Source organism: Monodon monoceros, unplaced genomic scaffold (assembly GCF_005190385.1).
Source record: "Monodon monoceros isolate NGI ecotype Baffin Bay Population unplaced genomic scaffold, NGI_Narwhal_1 Super_Scaffold_17, whole genome shotgun sequence".
In the NCBI taxonomy this organism is placed as follows: domain Eukaryota; kingdom Metazoa; phylum Chordata; class Mammalia; order Artiodactyla; family Monodontidae; genus Monodon; species Monodon monoceros.
In genome coordinates this window covers 32,220,681-32,246,248 of record NW_021703773.1, presented here as the reverse complement: position 1 = coordinate 32,246,248, position 25,568 = coordinate 32,220,681, and positions in this window count along the sequence as shown.

Here is a 25,568-nt window from a genome sequence, read left to right as displayed (position 1 = left end):
AAACACTATCAGGTCAACTCTTTTCCCTGTGTCATAATATGTGACATAATTAATAGATCCTGTGATTATGGGCCCCTTCCCATATCCCCTACACTATGAGGTGAATTTCTTGGCTTGGCGCTCTACTGTACAGGATTCAATTACTGTGGACCAGGCATTCCATAAACTGTTTGAGGATGGTGACCACTTTTCAGATCTGGAACCCACTGATGAAAGAGAAAGTTAGACTCCCAGGTAGAAGAACCCTGCTACACTTCAGCAAGTATACACTGGAAAGATTCTCTCAGGCTTTACTCAAGGGAAACTATAGTCATTTATGCCACTGACTCTGCACTGAGAAACACGCAGACCATTGGAGAACTACAGGACAGAAGAGCTAAGTTGACGTTAGTAACAGGAGACCCAAAGCAGAGTCATCGCCCTCTTGGAGTAGAGGCACATGGGCCCAGGTAATACACGAAGTGGTGGCTGAAGTCTGGCTTATAGTGGGCCCACTGCATCTGAGCAGCCATGCACTTTCCAACGCATCTCTCTGTTTCAAATTTGTGCTTAAACACTTAGCATTTTGGAGTAACTTCCATAATTGTTCCTTAATATTTTCATGAAGTAAAAGCCTCTGAAATCTCCCTGCAACCAAGATTAAATTTTTAAAAAAGAATGTTGCAACCAGTGTGTGTGTGTGTGTGTGTGTGTGTGTGTGTGTGGTGTGTGTGTGTGTTTGTTGGCAGATGGGGACGTTGGGTGGCAGAGTTTAATGCTATCATTAAAGATCTAGGATGCATTGCATGGGTGGGTGATCCTTATCATATATTTGTGAGATTCAACTGTTTGACTCCAGAAGAAAAATCTAGATGGATCATGGAGAATGATCATAGACTCTACTGCAGGCTCAACCCAACAGTATTCCTGATTGTACTCCCCACACTATATATGGTACCATTGCTGGAGTGGATTCACAAGGCCTCAAGCACTTGAAATTATGATCATCAATCGAATGAATATATTCTCTTCTATTCCGATCAAAAGAGATAGGAATATCTCTTGGAATATGGACAAAGATATTTACTCAGAGTTTTTCCCCGGTCTATATCAACACTCCTGTACTCTATCATAATAAAACCTGAAGAGTCCAGGCCATCTGAACACCGCAAAGAATTTCATATTGATTCATGACATTGATGACATCATGCTGATCGTGTAGGATGAACAACAGGTGGCTTGTTTGCTGCAGCCTTGCTAAGACACGTTAAGTTCAGAGGATGGGAGCGAGCAGAAAGGTTCAGGACATGACACTTCAGTTAGGTTGTTTTGGTTCCAGCATGTTCCAGTGTGTTTGGGGAGTATGCCAGGACCCACCCTCCAAAGGAAGTCAGATTGCTGCCTCCTGTGTCTCCTACAAAGAAGGAAGAACAATGTCTGATGGGCTCCTTAGGTCCTGAAGGCACTAAAGGAGAAACAGAGACATTTTTATAGAACCAGGTTGTTTTTTCTTCTCATCCAATTTATATGCGATATTCATCAAGATATATCACCGGTCATAGAGTATAAAAATGAACAGAAGTCATTATGCTTTTGCCTATACACCAGTTACTTTGTATGAAGTAAATAAATGGGAGGGGACTTACTAAAGCAGTAAGGATGTAGTGGTGTAAAAATGTTTATTAATTGAGGCTATGTCTTGTTTGCAGGAACAAAAGTATAAAATAACAGGTCCCCGTTTTTTCAGTATTCAATGCTGTCTGCTACTATAACATGTCAATTTTTTCTTCATCCTCTATTTCTAGCTGTGTCATTGATTTGCTGCCCATCAAATCTCAGTCTGATCTGTCTCATTGGCAAACTGTCATTCACAATAGACTCCCATTAGTTCACTAAGTGGTGTGCGGCTCTTAGTCTTAAACTGCACTGTGGAACCACTCTGCCCTGCCACCTGCAAATTAATATGACTGCTTTCTGTGCCTTGAACCCTCCCCTGTTTTCCATCAGCTATGGCAAGCATCACAGTCTTTTCAGCTGCAGATCCCCAAAGAAGGACCAGTTTCCACTGGATTAGGACCCTAGCAGCGCCAGGAGAAGCAGAAAATAGAGAAGCAGTGATGAAGCCTGTTTATTTTACCTTTACAAGTAGTTTGAACTTTTGCCTGTAGTCCCTGGTGATATGCTCTTTGTCATTAAATTTGATAATTTTGCTAGGATATATCTCATATTTGATCACTCCTGGTCAATTTTAATTTGTCCTTCATCTGAGATGGTTTTGGCTTTATATTTCTTTCCTGACTTTGACCAACTTTCACTGCTTTATTTTTTTCCTGCTGTTTTTTTTTTTTTGGTCCATTTCTGGTCTTGGTTTTTTGCATGTCTGATTTTATTTGTGTTTGCTTGTTTATCTCTGTATGCTTGTTTGAAGGTGTGCTGTTATAACTTTCTTTTATTTCTGTTTTATTGTTATTTCGTTGGGGGTTATATGGGGTTAATTTTTATCAATTAAAATGCTATGCTTTATATTTCCTGTTTTATTTTCTTCCTTACAGTGTGCTCTATTAAGTTTATTTTTAACTTTTCTTCTATTACTATACATGTGGTAGAGAGAAGGCCTTTTCTGTGATGTAGCGATGTTCAGTCTCTTTAATGGGCACAGTTGATGGTGGTGATAAGAGGAATAGGAAGACTCTTAGAGGTTCTTGTTTTTCTTTGATTTCTACAGATTTCTTAGTTTCCCCATTTTTTCCTTCTTTCCTTTCACTGCCACATCTTCAAGGAGCACCCTTGTCTACTTATCTGCTTCTGCCTCAGAAACTGGGTGTCATCAAGCTGTCACTTTAATCCCCCTCATTGACAAGCCCCTTCCCCAGTAAGTCCCACACCTGTCTTCAACATTTTCCCAATTAGTGTTGAACTTTTGGGGAGCTACTTAGTCTGTGCTTTGCCTGTGTCATTTATTTTCCCCCTCTTGTTTACATGGCCTCTCTTCAAACTTCCTTGCCCTGCTATACACACCCACACGTTTGCAGTTTCTCAACTACCAATTTCTTGTGCACTTGAAAAAAAGATGCAAACATTGTCCTAGTGCTAATAATAATATCGTCTGGGAATATCAAATACGAAAATAAGTAAGTAAGCAAAATCTAAAACACCAGTTGGCAGTGTGGCAGTGAGAAGGCTCCATAGCAGAGGTCAAGGAGAAAGATCGCTTGTACTTAATGCGGTGGCTGGAGACATAAGAAGAGTGGAAAAGGGAAAACTGTTTAGGAAGGAAATATCGTACATTTCAAAGGATTGGATATTGGGGGATGAAAATTGTACTGTTATTTAATATAAGGTGATAATCGAAGTCATAGATGTGGGTGACATCATAGACTGGATGAGAAGAAAATCTCGAGGGAAGTATGTTATAAGGAATCTAACGTGTAATGGCTTGAAAGGACTCAGGGAAGTACTCTGGCCTGAGGGACATTAAGAATATCAGGGGAAACTTGGGCCTTGAAAGCTTTGAGGAGAGAGTATTTCCAGGAAAAAAAAAAAGCTTAATCGTAAAGAATATTTTAGGATCAGTTATAGAGATTTGATTATGGACTAAGTATTATATGATTTATGGCATTATTACTAATTACATGGAGTGTTGCAATCTTACTTTAGTTATGTACGGATTTATCTGAGTATGTATGTATGAAGAATCATGCTGAAGGATTTGGCTATGGAATATCTTGGTATGAGTACTTTAAACTATTTCAGAACATTGTAAAATAAAACAAGTTAAATTAAGGGAATGCACAATTATATCATACTCTACTGTGAGTCTCAGTTAGGTGATGGTTGAATAATGTCTTTTGCGTTGAACAACAGAGAGGTAAAGCTCTGTTTTGGTGGAGTGGTAAGAGAGAGAAGAAGATAATGGAGTAGGAGGAAAAAATGCAAAGAAAAAGTAACTAAAAATGGCAAGTGGAGATAAACTCTCAATAAAAATTTCAGATAGCACCGAAGAAGAAAAATAAAGGTTTTTTTTTTGTTTTCTTGTGTTTTTAGTAACAAAGAAAAAAAAATCAAGTATTTTTAAAGGCTGATGGAAAGGATCCAGCTGGGAAGGGGAATAATAACAAATAATGTGGCCAGTTTATTGAAGACCTCACTGGGATATAAACAGGAACTAGTTTTATTTTGCCCAGGCAATGCTGTTTACTAGACTAGGAGGAATCTAGGTGTCCCCCTGGGTTGTAGGTTACTTAATGACAGCTTTCTCAGGTTCCATAAATTTCCTGCCACTTTCAATTACTATTAAACCTTAGTCCTATTCATTTCCAAAACTTCAATCACAAACTTGACAAATTCTGGCCTCTGCTTAATTCCCGGCCAATCTTCATCTGTGGGCAGAGGCTGTTGCTGCCATCTTCCTCTCCTTCTTGTAGTTCTTCTGCTGTTAGAGGCAGGAATGCGGGGGGCACAGAGGAGACAAATGTCCCCTTACAGGGGTACAGCATGCTAGTAGGGAAGCATCCTTCTAGTTGATGCTGGTGAACTGTGCTTATGTGGTGGTCCCCATTTAGGTGTGTCCACATGGTCTGGAGCGGTATTCAGGTTTCCTCATCCTCCTAACTATTGAGAATCCCTGTAGAGGACCAGCCATGACTCCGCTCACCTGCCAAAGATACGCCCTCAACACCCCCTTGGGTTGGGCATCCCATCATTCGGCTCCACAGCTACCTGGTGCTCATTGTTTTAGCCCAGGAAATGAGAAACACTCTGAGGTCTTCTTCTGCACCCTTAGAGGGTTACATAGAACAGACACTCACAGAGATTTCCCTACTTCTATCCAGGCACTTAGTCCTGGAGCCTTAAAGCCCTGCTGGCACCTATTATACCACAAGGCTTTCTGCATTCAGAAACCTCTACAAAAATAGGCTTCCATCGTTATGTTGAAGTATTCACCCAAAGCTTAGGGGGCCCATGGGACATCACCCCACATCTCTCTCATATTCAAGGGAGGTCTGCAAAGGAAGCTGCACCAGACTCAGAACACCTTCCTGAGGTGCCCCTGAGCACACTCTGCTCCAGGGGTGCGCCAAGGTGTCCATGAGTACCCCGTGGTTCTGCAGGCACCCAGCTGTAGAATAAGATTTCTGTCAACTGTTCTAGCAGAGGTACATCGATCGTTCAACCGATTTTCTTGGAACAATTCAATTGGTTTCAGGGAAGAGTGAGGCTCTCTGCCTTGTCCGAAAAGAAAAAGCTACAACGTCCCCCTTCTTCTGGGAAGGAGGTGGTGGAATGAGAGTTGGAGAAGTGAGCGAGAGATCAGTTCAGCAAACCCATCTGGGGGACTGCAGGTGCAACTACTGGTGGCAGCTGGAAGCTTTCTTCATGGCCCTCGATGACTTTTATTTCTCAACTCTGGGCCTCTTTACTTATACCCAGGGCTGTGCTGATAAACCAGTATGAGCGGGTGTGGGGGGGGGACTTGTCGTATTCGTGGATTTCTGTGATGTACATATACCGCAACGGCCTATTTCAAGCTACCAAGGTGACGTCACCAGACAGAGCTGGGAAAAGGGATGCACAGCTGGCTTAGGAGCCAGAAGTTGCCAGCATTTCCTCACGGTTGCCTGCAGCTGTGGCTCAGCAAAAGTTTGTACAGTTATATTATGTGTCCAATAAACAATTGTTCCAATGAACAAACCAAGATGTTAAATATATATTCAATGATACTAATATTGTGTTCGCCCATGGGTTAAGATCTTAAAGTTTTCGATTGGGAGTTCTTTATATAAAGCTAAAAATTTTTTGAAAATGGAATAGCAAGAGAAATATTGACCAAAGTGCCTTTTTATTTTCTTGCATGTAAAACAAACGAATGCTACAGTTAGTTGATAGTAGTTTAACATGATCTGAGGCTATGGTTGGCCTAATAAAGATTGATTTATACATGTTATGTGTGTAATTGAACATCTTTTATTGAGTTAGAATTCATATACCATACAATTCAGCCATCCCAAGTGCAAACTTCAGTGGCTTTTAGTATATTCAGAGTTGTGCACCCATCACCACAATCAATTGTATGGCATTTTCATTATACCTAGAGGAAACCCTGTTCCACTTAGTGATCATCCCCCATCTCCCCATCTCCCCTAGTCCTTGGCAACCACTAATCTACTTACTGTCTCTCTATATTTTCCTATTCTGGACATTAAATATAAATGAAATTATATAAGATGTTCCTTTGCGACTGACTTCTTCCACTCAGCATTTTTTCAAAGTTTATATATGTTGTAGCATGTGTCAGTTCTCCATTCCTTTTTTATGGCTGAAAAATATTCCACTGTATGGATATACCACTTTTATTTATCCATTCATCAGTTGATGGACATTTATTTTGTTTTCACTCTGGGCTATTGTGAATAATGTACTGGGAATGTTTGTGTACCTTTTTGGGGTGGACATGTTTTCATTTCTTATGGGTATGCACCCAGGATTACAACTGGACCACATCATAACTCTATGTTTAACTATTTGAGGAACTGCAGGAATGTTTTCCAAAGCAGCTGCACTATTTTATATTGCTATCAGCAGTATGTGAGGGTTCCAATCTCTCCATGTCCTTGACAACACATTTTGTTGTCAGTCTTTTTGAATGTGGCCATCCTAGAGGGTATAAAGTACTATTTCATTATTGTTTTGATTTGCATTTTCCTCATGGCTAATGAGTGTGGGTATAATTTTATATGAAGTAATAACTGTGCTCCTATTATAGATGTCTCACTTTTAATACCATCTTTCTTTTTCTTTTTTTTTCTTCACGTGGCTCCACTATTTCCCTGTTTTTGCCCCAACACCCATGTCTGTTCACCCTGCCCAGCGTCAGGTAGCTGAACTTTACCTATTATATTATATCTTTCCATATTTATTACCTGTTCATAGATCCATGTAAAAGTATATATACATACATATTTTATATGATTATATACAAACATATCACTTTCTCCACTAAATGATTCCTAATATAAATCTCTGCAAGTCAATTGATTTAGAAGAAACTCATTATTCTCAGTCTCTTCATGGTATTCCATACTTTGAATTTACCATAATTTTCCCAGCCATTGCCTTATCCTTGGATGTTAAAAAGATTATCAGTTAATTTTCTTTTGAAGGATACTATAATAATCATTGTTGTACATATACCTTATATACCAAGATCTTCATTTCTATGAGTTGGGTTCCAGGAGAGCATAGTTGAATCAAAGAATGTATGTGTTTTTCATTTTAATGGATATTTTTGCCTATTCTCTTTCCAAGCTACAGCACTGCATATTTCAGATGTTATATATGAAGGAATCTTTTCCTTAGCAACAATATCAGTCAGAGGAAGTTCTTTCTCACTGTTCTTTATTCATACATTTCTCTGACAATCTTAGGCATTAATTTTTCATATAACTTTTCAGATTATTTTATCCAATTAAAAACTATTGGGATGCTAATTAAACTTGGATCACATTCCTATATTAATTTTGAGAGAACTGACATTTTTATTATTTTAAGTCTTTCCATCCCAAAACACATAATACTTCTCCATTTGTTCAGATATTTTGTGATCTTCAATATATTTTTGTAATATAGTTCCTGGGCTTTCTTATTAAATTTATTCTGAAGTATTTTATATTTTTAAACTATTTTATTGAAATACTTTTTCACATTTCTAAGTTATATTAAGGTATTAAGTTACATATAATATATAATACATAGTTAGATAGATGATAGATAAATAGATAGATAGATATATCCCGCAAACACACTCTGCGCTTTAAGATGAGATACTTACATTATACGCATTGCAAAGACTGAGATAGGATAAGGTGATGTTGGTAGAATGACTTATACTAATAAAATAGGCGTCTTCTTTCTCTCCATGCATTAGACAAAACTGATTTTTACATAACTTATGTGGACCACCAATATAACACCACTATATTTGAGTGGTGATCTGTAGCATCATTATCAAGCACTAAATGCTAAAGAAATACTCAGAAAAATCTAAATTAGCCAAGAGAAGAAAACAGTCGATGGACTTGAAGTAGAAGAAATGTATATTTCTTAAGTGCATATGTCTCCGCAAATCTTAAATTTCTATTAAATTTTGGTGAAGAGAAATGGCATGGTTTAGGTTCTTGTGTGAAAAAGAGTTACTTATTTACTCATTCATTTGTTTAATCATTTACTTATTTATGAAATAATTATCGAACGCCTACTGTGTATATGACAAGTCCTCACTCTCCTGCAGCACTCAAACTAACCCAGGGTTGTGGGAAAAACCATATAATAAACAAATTAAGTAAAGCTTGATCATTATAAATGCTAACGAGAAAAATAAAATCAGACAGAGGAATGGAGTGTGGAGGAAAGCGGTGGAGCGTCTAGAGAGGGTGTCATGGGCGAGTCATTTGAGTGAAGACCCAGAGGACGTGAGAGAGTGAACCATGCAGATTTCATGGGATGGAGGGAATTTCAAGCAGAGAAAACAGCAAGGGTAAACATATGATACTTTGTTTGGAAAGGTGTTTAAACTATTTATTAGTTCCATGCGGTTTTCTGTAAGGCATTTTCATCTTTTAAAGGAATTACTACAGTGATTTCTTCCAGATGCTTTGATTCTAGCTTCCCTTGAAAGCCTTCAGCTTGTCCTCGGAGATTACATTAGGCAATCTGCTGTCGATACTTGTTTATTCTAATTACATTGGAACTGGGTGCCTGGTGAATACTGAGTCTTAATCTTTATGGAGCTAGACCACATATACTTAAAAGTTGCCACAGTTTATGTCTCTAGAGGTAAAGAGAGATTCAGTGTACACAATCACAATGTACAATGTACAGAATCACAAATTAGGGTCCATTAGTTGCACAGATATAAAACCAGTAGCTTCACTTTTCTTATATGGAAGTGTAAGGTCACTATTAACCAGAATTTAGTAACTCAAATCAGGTTTATTAATAGATCTATGTCTCTGAAATATTTAAGATTTATTTTTCTCTCTTAAACATGATTTTAGCCTGTGAAGTGCTTTAAGTACCTTGTCTGTAACTGATAAATGTGCATGCTTTTTGTTTAAGCATTCGTCCGTGACTTTGGAAGGAATACCAGACCAAGGCAAGCAGACTTACTGGCCTGCATATCCTAATAATCTCTTCTCACAATGGGGGATAAAATGAGTCAAGGAATTGACTGAGCTTGGTACAGTCACTTCCATTTATGTTTTGTTTAAAACTGTTCCATGCTATACAGGCAGAACTGAGTATTTCCTGGAGAGACCTGTATGGTTGGCAAAGCCTTAAAATACACAATCTGGCCACAAAGGGGAAAAATTTCCTGATCCCTGTTCTAGAGTATCTCATCGTATTTTCTTCCCTAGATTGAAATTCTATCTTTAGAGCATTTTTTACCAACAACTGCATATTGACATATATATATATATATAGTAGGTTATAGGAACTATTTTCATTTTCCCTGTTTTTTTGTATCATAACCTGTCATTTTTTCCTGTACTTCAAATCTTCTTTTCTAACTCTCTTTTCAAATAGTAAAGTTTTCTGACAACCTATTCTTCCCTGATGTAGGGGGAAATTCTTGTATATTACCTATTAATCTGTTATGAGAAATCATGAACCCAAAACACAAAGGCTGCTCTTCAATGTTATCTTCCGAGCCAAAGCTCTTCATTCCGCCTTTTGTTCTATAGTCTAAAAACAATTTAAGGAAGAGTTAAAACCCATCCTTCTTCTGCTATCCAGACTTCAAAGCCACTAGAGATTCCAGTAGTTACCTTTTTAAGATTCATTCCCAAGTGAAACAACATCAAAATCTTCCCAACTGCTCAAAGAATAAACTGTTTCCAATGTAGACTTGTCCTGAAATAAACCATCTTGTTATCCCCAAAGCAATATTTACACTGAGAATTATAGAAAAATAAGAATAAAAACTTGAAATACAGTTTTATTTTAATCAGTTTGATTCTCTAACATAAATTAATTTCTACTGTTTAAGGCTGTCTGTCTTTAAAATTAAAATGTCAGTAGAGAGACAGTGGTCTTTTCTGCTTCTGTCAAAAATTCTCCTCTAATGTCTCCCTATTTCTTTTTTTCATTTGTGTTCTCTTGCACTTGGGAAAAATACATTTCACAAAGAGTTCCTTTTTATATCTGTCTTCTTTGAACACCTTGGAATGTAAGCTCCTTGGAGGGAGGACCTGTATCTTTTACATGTCAAAGACCTGACACAAAATGAGCCCTAAATAAATGTTAAAACATCATTAAACCAAACACTTCAATCATTTCCTGTTTAGAACAAGAGGACGGGGGAGGTGGTGACAGCTGGAATTTACTTGCGACTTTAACACCTTTGGGTGCCTTTGTCAAGCTACAGCCTGAGGCCCCTTCTGTTGAAGAGATAATAGAAAATATTAAATGTACTGACAGGTGACTTAAGCAAGAAGAGGAAGAGAAATGAAGGAAAGTGCCTATGGGGCAGAACATTTGAAACACAGTTTTGTTTGGAAGAGAAAAGAAGTCATATAATGGAAAATCTTTTTTCTTTTCCTCAAATTTCTGTGAAAGGTAAACAAAATAGTTATAATTAAGTTTGAAGAGAGAATGAATGCACATTGGACCAAAGAGCAATACTGCTGGCAAAAGTGATGCTTTACTGATGAAAACTGCTGCCTTTGGACATGAAGTAGTCAAGACTCCTAGATCTCAGGACAAAAGGACTTCCTTAAATACTGAAAGCATTCATTCTGTGAGCTGTCTGGGTTGTGCCTCTCTGAAGTAGAAATGTGAGCAATACGAGGAAATTCATGGTTACCAAAATAAAACTAAGGGAGAAAAATTATGATTCCTGTAATTGGCTAATTAGGTTTTCTAATAAAAATTCAACATACAATGAAGATCTGAGAATGAAATTTAAGGCTAACAATAATCTTTAGCTCAATAGCTTTTAAAAGGCGAACAATACACTAACGGGTGATGGATCTGCACGTGTCTAAGGTAAAGCCCAGTCGGGTCTTATACAATTTCCTGAGACACGTCTAACCACACTCAGTATAAGAGATCTTCATCACTTTGCTCTTGCAAAAGAAAATAACACATCACTGTCAATTAAGAGAAAGATCCAGAACAACTAGCTAGCTGAAGTTGAACATCTATTGATGGATCAATCAATCAACCTATTGATCTATCTCTATCAAAAGTATAATATTCGCTGGTGCTATTCAAAGTTTAATTTTAAGAAAACAGTAAATAATTTGTATTAGAAGCATGCTTGGTTCTTTATAATTTGCTGTTTCTTACCACTTAAGAGAATTCTTATTGCTTAAGGCAAAAAAGGAGTGATAATATGTTGAGTGAGAATATTTAAATTTTCATGCACACTTCTGATCACATTCTGCAATTTTCATATTCTGGAATCAATTTTGCCACCAACTAAGTGTTAGGTAATTGTGAAAATGCAGTTTTTACTTATGTATTCCCTGTAGAGTAACAACCAATCTGAAATCAACAGGAAAAGGTAATGAGACGTGTAATTACCTAATATAAATGAATTCGGTAGTGGCTATTTTCCATTTGAAAATACCACTCGTTTCGATTGGCATTTCCAGACTTCTCAGTTATGATGCACTGTCCAGAAATGAGTATTTAGATGGCACCTAACTCTAACCTTAGGAACTATGCCTGTTTTCAGTAACATAAGCACAATAAAAATAATACAAAATAAAGTTAAATGCTGAAAGTGAACCTTAACTAGTAAGTGAAAAGTGTATAATTTTATTGTGTCAGGGTATTTTGTTAAATAGAAAGCCAAGTCTCTAATGTAACTTAAAAGAAGAGATAAAACCTCATACTATGAAGCCATGTGGTTAATAAGCACAGTTGAGGGTTTGACAAATTTCCCTTGTCAAATGAAGCTAGAATGCATATTCTTCAAGTTCCACACATTGTGTGGCATTTTAATTTTCCCCTTTGCAGTTGCTAAAAGCAAAACTCTTTCATCATAACTTCTGATATATAATAGAGAGCAGCTTCTGTGAATATAGACTAGATTTTTCTATTGACAGCTAAGTCGAAGTGCCCTTGAAATTAAAAAAATATATAGACTTTATTGTCACTTACGGGGATTTTTTGGTTAATAAATTGAGCAACAGTGTCATTTTAATCCTTCAGTAAGATAGCAAAATAATTGTATTACAATTTGGGATCAGAGTGAATACCTGTAGTTCTTTAATACATTTTTAAACAGTTATGAAGACAAAAAAGTCAAGCATTTCACTGAATGGAGAGTTTGGTGTGAATAAAATAATTAACATTCGTGGAATTCCGTATATACTTTTGTAATGCAGGGCATTTTCCTGTGGCTATGCTTTGATAGTCTTCTGACATTAAAATTCAACAAAGTAAATTGAGCACAACAGCAATAGTAAAATTTCACAGTTCAATTAGGTATCTGTTTACACATTTAGTTTGTCCGCCTTTTTGAAGAAACACTTTAGCAAAGACTATATCACATAGGGTTTTATGTTTAAATGAATCTTATTACAAACGAAAAATGCGTTAACTCTAGTAAATAGCTTTAGAATAAAAAATATGCAACTTTTAAAAGTTGAATGTGAAAACGTTATAAAGTTTGTTTTCTGATGACATATTATTTTTCTGTGGTCTCAGTCAAGCTGACCACTAAATTTTGGGAGTACTCAGTTTTTGACTTAAAGTTATTTCCATAAGAAAATTCATATGTACATTACTACATGATGACTCAATTTTATTTTATTTTATTTTTTAATGTTTTTAATACCATTATTGGAGTAGAATTGCTTTACAATGGTGTGTTAGTTTCTGCTTTACGACAAAGTGAATCAGCTATACATTTACATATATCCCCATATCTCCTCCCTCTTGTATGACTCAATTTTATATGAAATCCTGAATTATCCTATGAGCTTCAGCTCTGTATAAAATTTGATCTTACATATCTATGATACAATTAAGTCTAAATATATACAAAACCATGTTCACATCTTTCCCCCTAAATCACATCTACAGCTAAGATTCCTAATCAAGAATAGTGCAACCATGAGTTAAATTGCCCAAGTTAGACACATAGCTATTCTGCATGGTATAGCTGTCTCCCAGATTTAGAGGTTTTTAAGTTCTAAATATCTCTCTAAAACGTGTGCTATAATCTTAGCTTATTATCGTCTCTCACGTGGACTGTACACATACCCTGATCTCCTAGTATCTAATCAACCATGATTCTTCACCTCCCAATTTGTTGTCCAGGTTGCAATGAGAGTGACATTTTCAAAACAGATAGCTGATCACAAAATTCTCCAATTGCCTCCAACTGTCCATGTAATAAAAAAAAAACAAACACAGTTCTCGCAAAAGCATTCCTCATCTGTGCTCTTTCTAAACTCTATTTAGTCTCTTTCCCACTTTCTTGCTAAGTCTCTGGACTTCAACCACACTAGGCATCTCCGTGTTCCTTGAGAATTCTGTTTTGTATTTTTTTCATACCCTAGTCAGGGCCATAGAACATAGATTGGGCCCTACTGAAAAAAAATAGTTTTTAAGGCCTCTAGTGAACATAAACTGCCTAAAATCTGTGCACAGGGGCTCTTTCAAGACCAACAGCCCCTAGTCATGTCAACTGATATTCCAGTATCACCACATGATATTCCAGTTTAAATGAACCTGATTGCAGGACCCAACTATAGCTGGTCCTTTTGACTGGAATTCTCTCCCTCCAGTCTTTTACCTTGTTTCCTACCCATCTTGAAATTTTTCCTCAAGGATCACTTTTTTTTTTTTTTTGGCTGTGCCCCGAGGCTCGTGGGATCTTAGTTCCTGACCAGGGATCAAACCCATGCTCCCTGCAGTGGAAGTGTGGAGTCCTAACCACTGGACTGCCAGGGGATTCCCTCAAGGATCATTTTTATAAGGAAGTCTTCCCAGAAACTCTACTCCTTTCTCTTAAAAATCAATCAAGGTCAATTTCCTTTATAATGTGCTTGCAATATACTATCTCAGTTTGAAACGTGTGTTATTGTGGCAGTTTTACTAATATCAATCTTCTCTACTAAGCCATAGACATGATAAGAAATCATATATGTTTTCATTTATTATTTTATCTCCAGGATGTATTAAATAAGAGCTTAATAAAAATTTGTTTAGTGAATCAATGAATAAACCAATAACTAGTCCATTACCAAGTTTTGTGTTTAAGGCTGATAATCGCTTCTTGCTCTTCCCTAGATTCCTAGATTCTGAACCAAGAGAAAAATATAGACAAGGAGTGGAATAAAGATCAAACAAACTGTGGAAAAATGGATATCAAATGAGACTTTGTCCAAGAGCCAGGTTTTTTACTTAAACTCTTTACTTGAAATCCCCTTGAATCATGGACAGAACAGCTGGCAAACAGATTTCTCCCATCATGCGGAAACTTCTTCTCTGGCGTACCTCATAAAGGAAATCGAGTGAAGAGAAAAACAATACAGACTAGGAGCAAGCCCACTGCAGAAAAGCAGCCCAGATGTTTAGACTGGACCTGCACAAACATTCTCTTTCCAACCTTATCAGTAATGTACATCCCTCAGCCTTGCATGGGAAATGAGAATAAGGGTCATGGAGAACAGGTAAATTATGCACAGTTCTGTCTTACACTTTGTTCAGGGTTCAGCAAACTTCTCTGCTAGCTCAACCTACCTCTGCCCTTGCTGGTGTGGCAAACTCCCCAAAGAACCCATGCCTGATCCTAGCTTTGGCAGACTACTTCCAACGTTAGGTCACAAACTGTGTTTGTCCCTATCTGGCATAGTCACTGGCCAAATATCTCAGCTAAATTGTACTTCCCCTTTGGGGGCATATAGGAATGTCCGGGTGACATTCATGTCATATGACAACCAGTATCAGCTCAAAACAATATAGGGACTTCCCTGGTGGCACAGTGGTTAAGAATCTGTCTGCCAATGCAGGGGACACAGGTTCAATCCCTGGTCTGGGAAGATTCCACATGCCACGGAGCAACTAAGCCCGTGCACCACAACTACTGAGCCTGTGCACCACAATTCCTGAAGCCCGTGTGCCCTAGAGCCCGTGTGCCACAACTACTGAGACTGCATGCTGCAGCTACTGAAGCCCACGTGCCTACAGCCCATGCCCATACTCTGCAACAAGAGAAGCCACTGCAATGAGAAGCCCACGCACCACAACAAAGAGTAGCCTTTGTTCACTGCAACTAGAGAAAGGCTGTGTTCAGCAACGAAGACCCAATGCAGCCCAAAATAAATAAATAAATAAATAAATACTCAGTTCCTCCTGGTAACCATTCTGTACCACTAAGGTTTTATTAAGGGGACCACTGTATTAATGACACCCAGAACTTAGGTGTCATAGTGGGTAGCAGGAGAAAAGGAAACTTTCCTCCTGAACTGATGCACTGAAAAATTTCATTTATCCTGAAATAACTAACATTGTGCTTGTTTGTATAATGCTCAAATTGTGAAAGTAAGTTGAAAGAACAGGTGTTCAAAATAAAAGTAAGTTGTATCATAAATTTTTAAATTCAGTTTTTTAACAAGCAAGATTGGGATTAGAAATACTGAACTCTACACTAGAGATGATATTCCCTCTAAAAGCCAAGGTGTTCTCACATGTGATCAATACTGAAACTGCCTTGGCTACAAAGATTAATTTTCTTTATATACAGAAACATCTAATTAGAGACATAAGCTAATTATGGATTAAATAAGTCCAAGTCTGTTTCCCCGCCCCCTTAATTTGCAAAAATGGGCCTTATTATTGTTTTGCATGATACTTCATTTAAATTCAAACTCCTATGATCAAGTAATACCAATTCAAAGGCCAGGAGAAGTGTTTTATTTTGGCCAAATTATGGATTAAAATTAAGAAGACATTATTCAGCATTTTGTTCAAATAATTAAATGTATGACCAACACACACACAGACACACATACACACATGCACACACCCACTCATTCATTCAGCATTATGCACAATCCACTGGCCTTTTAAGTTAAAGAAAATGATATTTGGAAAATCAATAGGAAAGGAAAGTGACAAGACCACTCATGTTGATTGCATCAAATCCAAGAGGGACTTTTAAGAATTCATTAGGCAAGGAGTCAGCATGTCTACTTTCTTAGTCAGATTTACCTATCTGATATTCTAACATTCTAGTTACCTAGGTAATTGACTACAAGGACACTGGTGGTTAGGTCAGAATGGTTTCATTTTTAGGGTAAGAATTTGACCAGGGGATATATTGTAATCACTTGTAATCACTCACCCCTTACCCCCAATTTATATATAAATCTGTAATTTCACTGTAATAAACCACAAGTCTACAGAAGTATGCATATTACTGCGTGTAGCAAGAATTACTTTCCTCTAAGTAAGATTCCTTTGTATTTATGGGAAATAAAAAAAAGTACTTACCCTAAAGTTATAGTAAAATAATGTAACTTAAATTTATATTTTTGAAAAGTAAAGACTCTTCTATACATGAAAACCAAAGTCCTTCTCTAGTTTCCTTTGGGAAATATATGTACATTTTTAATTATGTCTGAATAAGAGAATAGCTATTTAGAAGGCTGAAATTGTAGGATCATACTATTCTTCATATTTTGGAAAGAGTTCTTGAGTTTTGATAATGAAAGAATAACTTTGGAATTCCTATGATCCTCCGGTAAGATATAGGGAATACAGTGCCCCTGAAATAAATGTAGTTTAGCCAGCTACTCCTGGCTTTATTCTTGTTGGTTCTCAGATCCCTTTTAAACTACTTACCTATAACTTGGGGATAATAATTAGGTTCAATTTTCCCTAGTTTATGAAAATTTCTAGAAGACCTTGACACCAACCAAGCCTTCCAATTTACCCCTAAAATGTGACGAATTTACAATTGAAGCACATCCCCAAATCTACCTTTGGGCCATAGTATTTCCCAGACCCGTACTGGTCTGAATGGTGGCTCAGTATACAGATCCTAAAAGGAATTAACTGTCAGAGATAAACAAAGCCAGACACTGGTTAAAGGGGTAAGGACAGATTGTATTCAGTAATAACTCTAGCAAGAGGGAAGAGAGTTCAGTGTGAACTAAACTCAGCTTCATCAAAACAAAGTGCAGGAGACTTTTCCAAGGCCGGGCTGTGCTAAGGAAAAGGCACTGAGTGGTGGTAAGGGGTTTCGGTCCATGTGACCAGCCACGTGGGTTTCTTAATCGGCTCATATCCAAACTTCTCCTCTCTTTATGACAGGAGGCAGTGGTGCAAGTTGGAGCATGGTGCCTGCTGAAGAAGGCCCTCATTCTTCCACAGGGAACTAGAGTGACAGTTATCTCCTTGAGTGTTTGTATTTTAAAGAGAGGGCACTCAGGTCCTTGTGAAGACAGTTCTGGGAGGTAGAAGGTTTACAACGCAAAGGGGTGAAGAAAGAATGTATAATGCAAGCCTTCTAAAGTAACTGCCCTAAGAGGGGGGTTAGAAGCCTATTTACCTGTCACTGGGTTTTGGCTGGAACAAACAGTAAAATCTCCTGGCAGCCTTGAGGTTTCCTAAGCAAGAACTTGAGGGAACTGCAGTCATCAACCTGGCGATGCAGCCTTGACTGATTAGAAGCTAAGCTAGTGTTTGTTCAAGTCTTTTAAGACATTGTGTAGAATTTCATACTCTCTGTAAGAGGCAGACTCCTAAAATGAGCCCCCCTCCATGGCCCTCTAATTGAATGTAAACAGAACCTATGAATATGACAAGTTATTATGTCACCTTATATGGCAAAAGATATAATTGTTTCCCAATCAGTTCCTTTGAGTTAATCAAAATTAGCATTATCCATGATGGATCTGACATATTCAGATGGGCTCTTTAAAAGAAGAGAATGTTCTTCTTGGGAAGTGTAAAGCGGCAAAAACTGTCTTATAATTTCATATGGAGTGGGATAGCCTTTAGGAGCTGAGAGCAAGTCCTAGGCCACTACTATCGAGAAAACAGGGACTTCCGCCATAACCTGCAAGAGATTGAATTTTGCCAGCCATCTGAATGAGCACCAGTTGAGGACTGTAGTCTTAAATATCACTGTGGTTGCAGCCTGGTGAGACTCAAGGACTCCTGCCCATGGAAACTGAGATAATACACTTGCATTGTTTTAGTTGTTAAGTTTGTGCTAGCTCGTATGACAGCAAAGAAAAGCAATATACTTCCTAAACCTTTGGATGCTTTCTTCTACAGTATACTAACTAAATCAGTAAGTCCAGTCCATGCTCAAGGGGCAGGAATTACACAAAGGTGTGAATACAAGGAGGTACGGATTGCAGAGAGTCATCTTAGAGTCTGCCTACCATACTGGACAAAAATTCATAACTTAGTTTATAGCAAGGAATTTCAAGAAGTAAATTTTACCAACTCCTTGCATCAGGAAAAATAGTTGCCTAAGCCATTCTTAAACATTCTTAAGCAAGGAAGTGCTAAGTTTAATTCCCTTGAAAATATATTATTACATATTTGATTTTCATGACTCATGTTAAAACATAATTCTTTTAAGCGTTCTTGACACTTCTGTAGATCATCTGAAATGAATAGAAACTTAATAGGACAAATTGAAATGCAATTTATACCATATGAACTAGATACAAGTATTTAAATCTAGGAAACAGAACTACCCAGGTATCCCCAAATTTCTTAAAACTAAGGAACTGTTATTATTTGCTGAAAAGATTTTTTCCTACAGAAATTCTCTGTTTAGTTTTAGAAATTAACTTGGCCTCCATCTGAGCCAAAGGCTTTGGCATGTATGTTTTCTGACAATTAAAAGTGTATTTTTAGTAGCTATTTGTTCAGCTAGAAACCCACTGAGATTTACATTTGCTCTTTCCGGGATTTTTAAAAATCAATTGTAAAAAGATAAAATCCTCCAAAATTTAATTTTGTCTTGTGTGCTCAGAGTATTAGCTACTGAATAATCAAAACTTATTCCTCCCTTCCTGACCCCACCCCCAAAACAAACTGGAGATATAACTACATCCTCTGGTCAGCAAAAGGGAAGCACAAATTAATTTCAATCAAGATGAAATTTTATAAAATCAAAATTGGTTAGACAGTAATATGCCTCCTGAGAGGACTATTTGGAAGGAGAAAAGGTAGTGATGTGATTCTCCAGATTCTCCATTTCATTAGGTGCTTTATTCGGAAGTATTTGTTATGGTAATTCTTGAATTTGTCCAAACATGCTTTTCTGGCTTTATTTTTATAGGGTTATCCTATCCAACACAGATTGAAAAAGAGAGCTGAAATAGACCTACAATTCCAATAACGATCCATAGCCTCTAATTTAGAACTTGATTGTATTCCATATATTCTATATTTCTTTGGGTTTGGTAATATCTCTCTTCCCTTCTTTCTTACTCATCTCTTATTTCTTCCCTCACTCCTCTGTCACACTTCTGTTTGAAACCCCTCTAGGGCTCTTCATTACTTACAGAGTGATTCTTGATCTTTAGTGATCATAAAATTCCTTGTTGGGACAATCTTCTTTCTTAAAGAATATCTCAATATGATTCTGATACCACTTTTAAGAAACATTCATAAGTCAAGAAATCTGCTCAGAAGGCATGGACCCCTTTTATAACGTGTCACATGTGTGTCTCCTCTCATGACTCTTCATGACCTTCCCTATGTCCCCTATTGCAGTCATATCAAAGTATTTCTCTTATCCTAAAGAGGTTTGTTCTCTCATACATCCTTATTGTTGCACATAATATTCCCTTTCAGACTGAGTAAATAAATTGATTTGACTGTGAGTCATTTCTCAAGCCTCTCAGAAAAACTCAGACTAAAATTTATGATACTTGAATACTTGAGGCAATAAGCTTCATGTTCATAAAAAACAAGTCATTTTATCAATTTGTAACTAGAATAATTCAGAAATTTACTAAAAGGTCATCTTTTATATGCTTTCTTTCTCTCTTCTTAGGACTCGATACTTTTTGATTGGTTGATTGATTTGTATAATAAATTCCATGACCTTATAACTTGCAACACAATCTTTTATTACTCACATCAGTACACCCAAATATAAAAGTACATAGTATTATCACTTTGATACTAAAAATGTCTAATGTTCCCTGCAAATAAATGCTCCACCTGGCTACTCAATTTACCATTTTTTATTTTGGTACTTTTCTCTTTTGAATATTTTATGACTGTTTTAATTCATAAATTTTCATGTATACATTGTAGTTTCAACTTGCTCTCTAATATGTTTACAATAGTCCCTGATATTTCACTTTTATCATCAGTTGAGGTGGCTAGTGTTGAATAAGAACTCTGAAATTAGACCTAATTTAAACATTTTTGACAAAAACATAACTTGTTTTCGCAAGCCAATGGCGTATCATCGATATTTCAACATATTGTGGATACTTGGGTCTTTGCTATACTGAGTTGACTATGGAGGTGTGCCTCCCTCACGTGTTAATTATGGCCACGTTTTACAAATTATGGCCTAGATCCATGGGTAATTGCATATCAGCATCGCGATCCGTTCTCTTTGAGATTGAAACTGATCAAAATATGTAAGATGGAAAAGAGTGAAACTGGTGGAGAGCAGATCACAGAGGTAACAAGACAGGACAGCACACAAAGGGGACATTTGGATGGGTACCAAGCCTCAATTCCAAAGTTTAGATCATTGCAGAGGAGTGTTGATTATGTCCCTGGTACCCTGGTCACATGGGAATGTTTGAGGGAAACTGCAGTATGTGGATAAATTGTATATGCTATAATCAGAACGGTAGCCATTGAGACCTAGGCAGTTCTCCATCACAAGCCCGTAATGGAAAATCTCCCTGAGGGATACTCTTGTCCCTCACGCTTGGAGTGAGCGTAAGAACATGTGGAACAGACGGGAACCAACTCTAATGGACACCCAGGGCTTTAGAATATCTATATCAGTGGAAGTATTAAAGACCCTCCTCAAGGAGGGGCGCCTTAGGTTATGACCCCTATAAGCAGAACCTGAAATGCAGATTTTTTTTAAAGTGACTTACTGAGGTAGTACTTTTGGGGGAAGGGAAGTGAGAGACACAAGCTAGGGAAGAGGAAGAATGTCAAAGATGTCTGAACACATCTTAGCTCCAGCCTGCTCTCACTGAGAGCTCTGCAGCATGACTTGCACCCAAAACACTGTTTCCGCCAAGGAAAGGGGGCTGTCCTTTTGTGTCCTCATGTCACTGATTCTTTGGCTGTTGACTTTCAAAGAGTGTATACTGGATGGGAGGTGATTTCTTTTAGGCTAAGTGTGATTCTCTGCAATAGCTTGGAGATGGGTGTGCCAGCCGGGTGAGGGTGATCTGGGCAGGATTTCAGTAGGACCCACCACCAGAGAGTATGTATTCTTGCTTTCCCATAAGAAGATAATGTGTGAAATTTTCTATTTTTCACATGGAATATTTCATGGCAGTATCTGCAGAGTGTTATCCTTGATAAATTAACTTATTTGGTGTGTGTACAGTGAAACAATGCCTTTGAGGATCAGTTTTTAAAATCTGGTATAAAATAAATGCTGATATTTAAAAGTAATACCATAAAAAAAAAAAGTAATACCGTAGTTTTCATCTACAGTATCTGTTACTTTGGCTTTGAGAAGGAATTGGCTCAAAATCCTCTATATCTAAGAAAAATTGCATCCCCTACCTATTTGAGTGAAGTGAAATTGACAATACGCCTTTCATTTTCAAGCATGGTGATAGTGAGAGTGGTTATGCCTTTGATTATAATTGAAATGCCCAATGTATAGTCATTCATCTGTTCCATATCTCTTCGCTAAGATATGTACCCTAGTTCCATGGCATGCTTTTGCTACTTTGGGGCAAACCTATTGTCATTTCCTGTTCCTGCTCTCTTCTCCTTACAGTATATGTTACATTATCTGTAGGCACCCTTCTCTCCCTTTGTCTATTCCCTGTATCCAGCCTTGGAACACTTCTCACTTCTCCTTTCTCTCTTTGGTGCTAACTTCTGCTTGTACTTGCTCACTTTCCTCTTGACACTTTCCTCTTTCTACCTAAACTGGTTTAGGTGTCCCTCCAGAATGCTCCCAAAGACACTTGAACCAGCTATATTATGTGTCACACTGATTTTGCTTTCAGAACCAGAAATTTACTTTAGGTATAATTGTTCAAAGGTATGTTTAGCACAGACCTTTCAAACAACAGCAACAAATTTACTCACTAAATGTAGATAAGTGCTTTCAACGTGCAGGCACTGTGGTAAGACAGAGAGATACCTCTTGTATTAATACTTATACATGAAAATGAAAAAATTGTTGACCATGTTAAATGTCCTATGGAAAAAAAAAAAACTTCATACTTTTAGTTTCTCTGATTCAGGTGTTAGAAGGCTGGTAACCAAGGCAAGGAATTAGTATTTTTGACATATTTGTGATTTCCACTCTGAGCCATGCTCTCTGTTACATGCTTCATAAAGGTATTAGAGCAACTTGGTGAGAGGTGTATGATTTTATGTGTTACAAAGTAATCATAAACTATAAAACGAGAATATAGCTTCTTGACAGAGGGAACTGTTTCTTTTCAACAATGTATAAAACAATGCTTAATACACAGTAGATATTTAATAAACATTTGTCAAATGAATTGAGTGCTGTGTCAAATATATGAAGGGCCTTTAGTAAGTCCTTCATCAAAAAAAAAAAACAAAAACTTCTCTTGATTTGTCCATTGTGTCTACAGATATAATTTTGCCTGAGTACCTATATATTTATATACTTATATGATACATATATGTACATATATATGTCATATCTATGTTTTAATTGTTAATTTGGAGAAAAAGTATTCTTTTAATAAAATTATATATAAGGAGATTATTTAATAATATACTAATAGAGAATATTGATATATTTAAATAATATGTAATACTATTTGAATTTCAGTATTACTAATTTTAGTAATGGGATTATTTTACCCATTACAGCCATCCAATAGTTGAATCATTATAGCTTATAAAAGTGATGGAGGAAAGTAATCAGGGGTTCAGCAAATCATTATTTAATCACTTTAAAGTTTCCCTAGGAAAAAAATCACATTGCAAAGAATCTATATGAAAACAATATACATAATGTATTATTCTTTCCCCTTTATAATTAAGCATTCTGCCACTGGGTTCTTCTAATGAGTTATAGAATACATTACACCTGCCTTAAATAATCTCAATAGCTTATAAAAACAAAAATTTACCTTGTATTTTACCTTATATAAATTCGTGAACATTTATTTTATGTCCCTATGACTTTATTTTCACCATCTCCTATTCCATGGTCCTCATGTGAAATCTATATTTAACAATAGTTATGAAATGTGATATTACTGCTATCATCATTTTTATTGGCAATTTTTTCCAATCAGTGGAATTCTGTGATTGATGTTTGTAAGTATTTCATTGTTTTCACTGAATAAGAGAAAACCAGAGTAGTGCAGAGGCTCTGTTTCATCTTTATTTGTATCCCTTGTAGTGATTAATACATTTCCTTACATGTAATTGGCACTTAGAGCAAATATGTTGAATGGAAATGACTAGTTTTAAAACCAGTGGAATTCCTTTGCTTGAAATCAGATACTCTGTTATTCAAATTGATTCTGATTTGTCCCTTGCCAGACTTGTCCCTTGCCAAAAATATTATCTTTTTGAGAATTTTTCCTAAGTTTATTAATTTTAACTAACCACAGTTTTTAAAAAATTGAAATAGTGTACATTTCAGGTGAAGAATAACAAATTTTACTGACTTTATTTTTTATAATTTGGTTTTCCTATTATTTTTCTCTGTGAACGCTAATGTGAGTAGCTCTGAAAGTGAATTTCCAAGTTGCTTAATTGTGCTGAAATAATATGGGTGTTAGTAGGATCATGTGATTTTTAAAATATCCAAGTATTTTAATAAAAAACTTGAAGGTTTGTCATAATAAATCTTTAGTGGATTAGAATCTTTTCCTATATACACATATGAACAAAAACTTAAAAGTATTCACAATATTTAAATATATTTACAAAGTCCACCTCCTGTTCTTTTAGTGTAAATCATATTAAATCAAGAAGTCTGGATATCAAAAACTAGTCTTCCTCTTATGTGTCCTGAAATCCCTATGAAACTACTCTTGCCTTTGAGATAATTAATGGAATGATTATTTCCCTGCCTATTTACAATTCCTTTATACAAATTCAGGAAAGGAAAAGAATGTAGAGGACAAATCAGAAAGTTTGAAACCTAATGAATCTCTTGTTAAAGTTTTAATAAGAGGAGAAATGAACATTTCATGTTTGCATTTTCCAGGATTTTTGTTTTAAAGGACCTTTTACCTTTTTCCACAATGTCATGAATTAATTGAGAGTTTGTTCTGTGTCTTTGTCTTACTGCATTCCTTTGTCTAGCATTGGTATAAAGTTATCTAAATTACAGAGGGATCGGGTCAGTTGTTCCATGGCTAAAAGTCAATGTGTTGATAGAATAATCCCCCCCATCAAGTGTACATCTACGTGATTCAAGACCAGTGTTTTTTAAATGAAACATGATACTTTCTCTTCATTATGATGAAAAATATCCCTCTGACTCTCCTTGGACAATTCATAGACCATCTGGAAACCACATCTGGAGGAAGAGGCTTGACAGATTTTATTTTTTTAAAAACAAGTGAATATTAATAAACTTTAATTTGTTTTTAGTAAATTTCAACCTTCTATCCTTAAAATAGAAAACAAAACAAAAACTGAGTTTGAACTCAGATGACTGTTTCTTATGTAACTGATGATCTGTTCTAAATTCAACCCTGAGGTGTTCACTAGCATCCATGTATGTGTGTGAGTGTATATAGCTGAGGTCTCAAGCATGCAATTCCCTATTTCTGTTCACAAGAAGTAATGAGTCTAAAGCAGCTTTATCCCTAGCTTAATTGAGGTTTAAATTGCATAAATAAAAATTCCCCTATATAAAGTGAACAGTTTGATGAGTTTTGATGTTTGTATACACTTGTGAAAATACAACCAAAATTAAGATGTAAAATATTTCTATCATCCCTTACATTTCCTTCCTGCAACCCCAGGCAACTGCTGCTCTATCCCTATAGTTTTATTTTTTCTAAAATTTCATATTTATCGTTGTGTATTAGCAGTATATTTCATTTTATTGCTGCATATTATTGTATCATATGGATAAACCACAGCTTATCAAAAGCTAAAGGAATGTTGTTTCTAAGTGTTAGCTCTTAGGTGAAGTGTTACTACATGAATATTCATGAACAAGTTTTTATGTGGAATTATGATTTTATTTTCTTGGATAAATATGTAAGAGTGAAATTGCTGAGTCATGGGGTTAATGCACACTTAACTTGTAAGACCATAATGACAGTTTTCCAGAGTAGTTTTCCACTCTGAATAACCACTAGCAATGTATAATTCCAGTTACTCCTCACCCGCATTAACATTTGACACTGTCAGTCTTAATTTTGGTC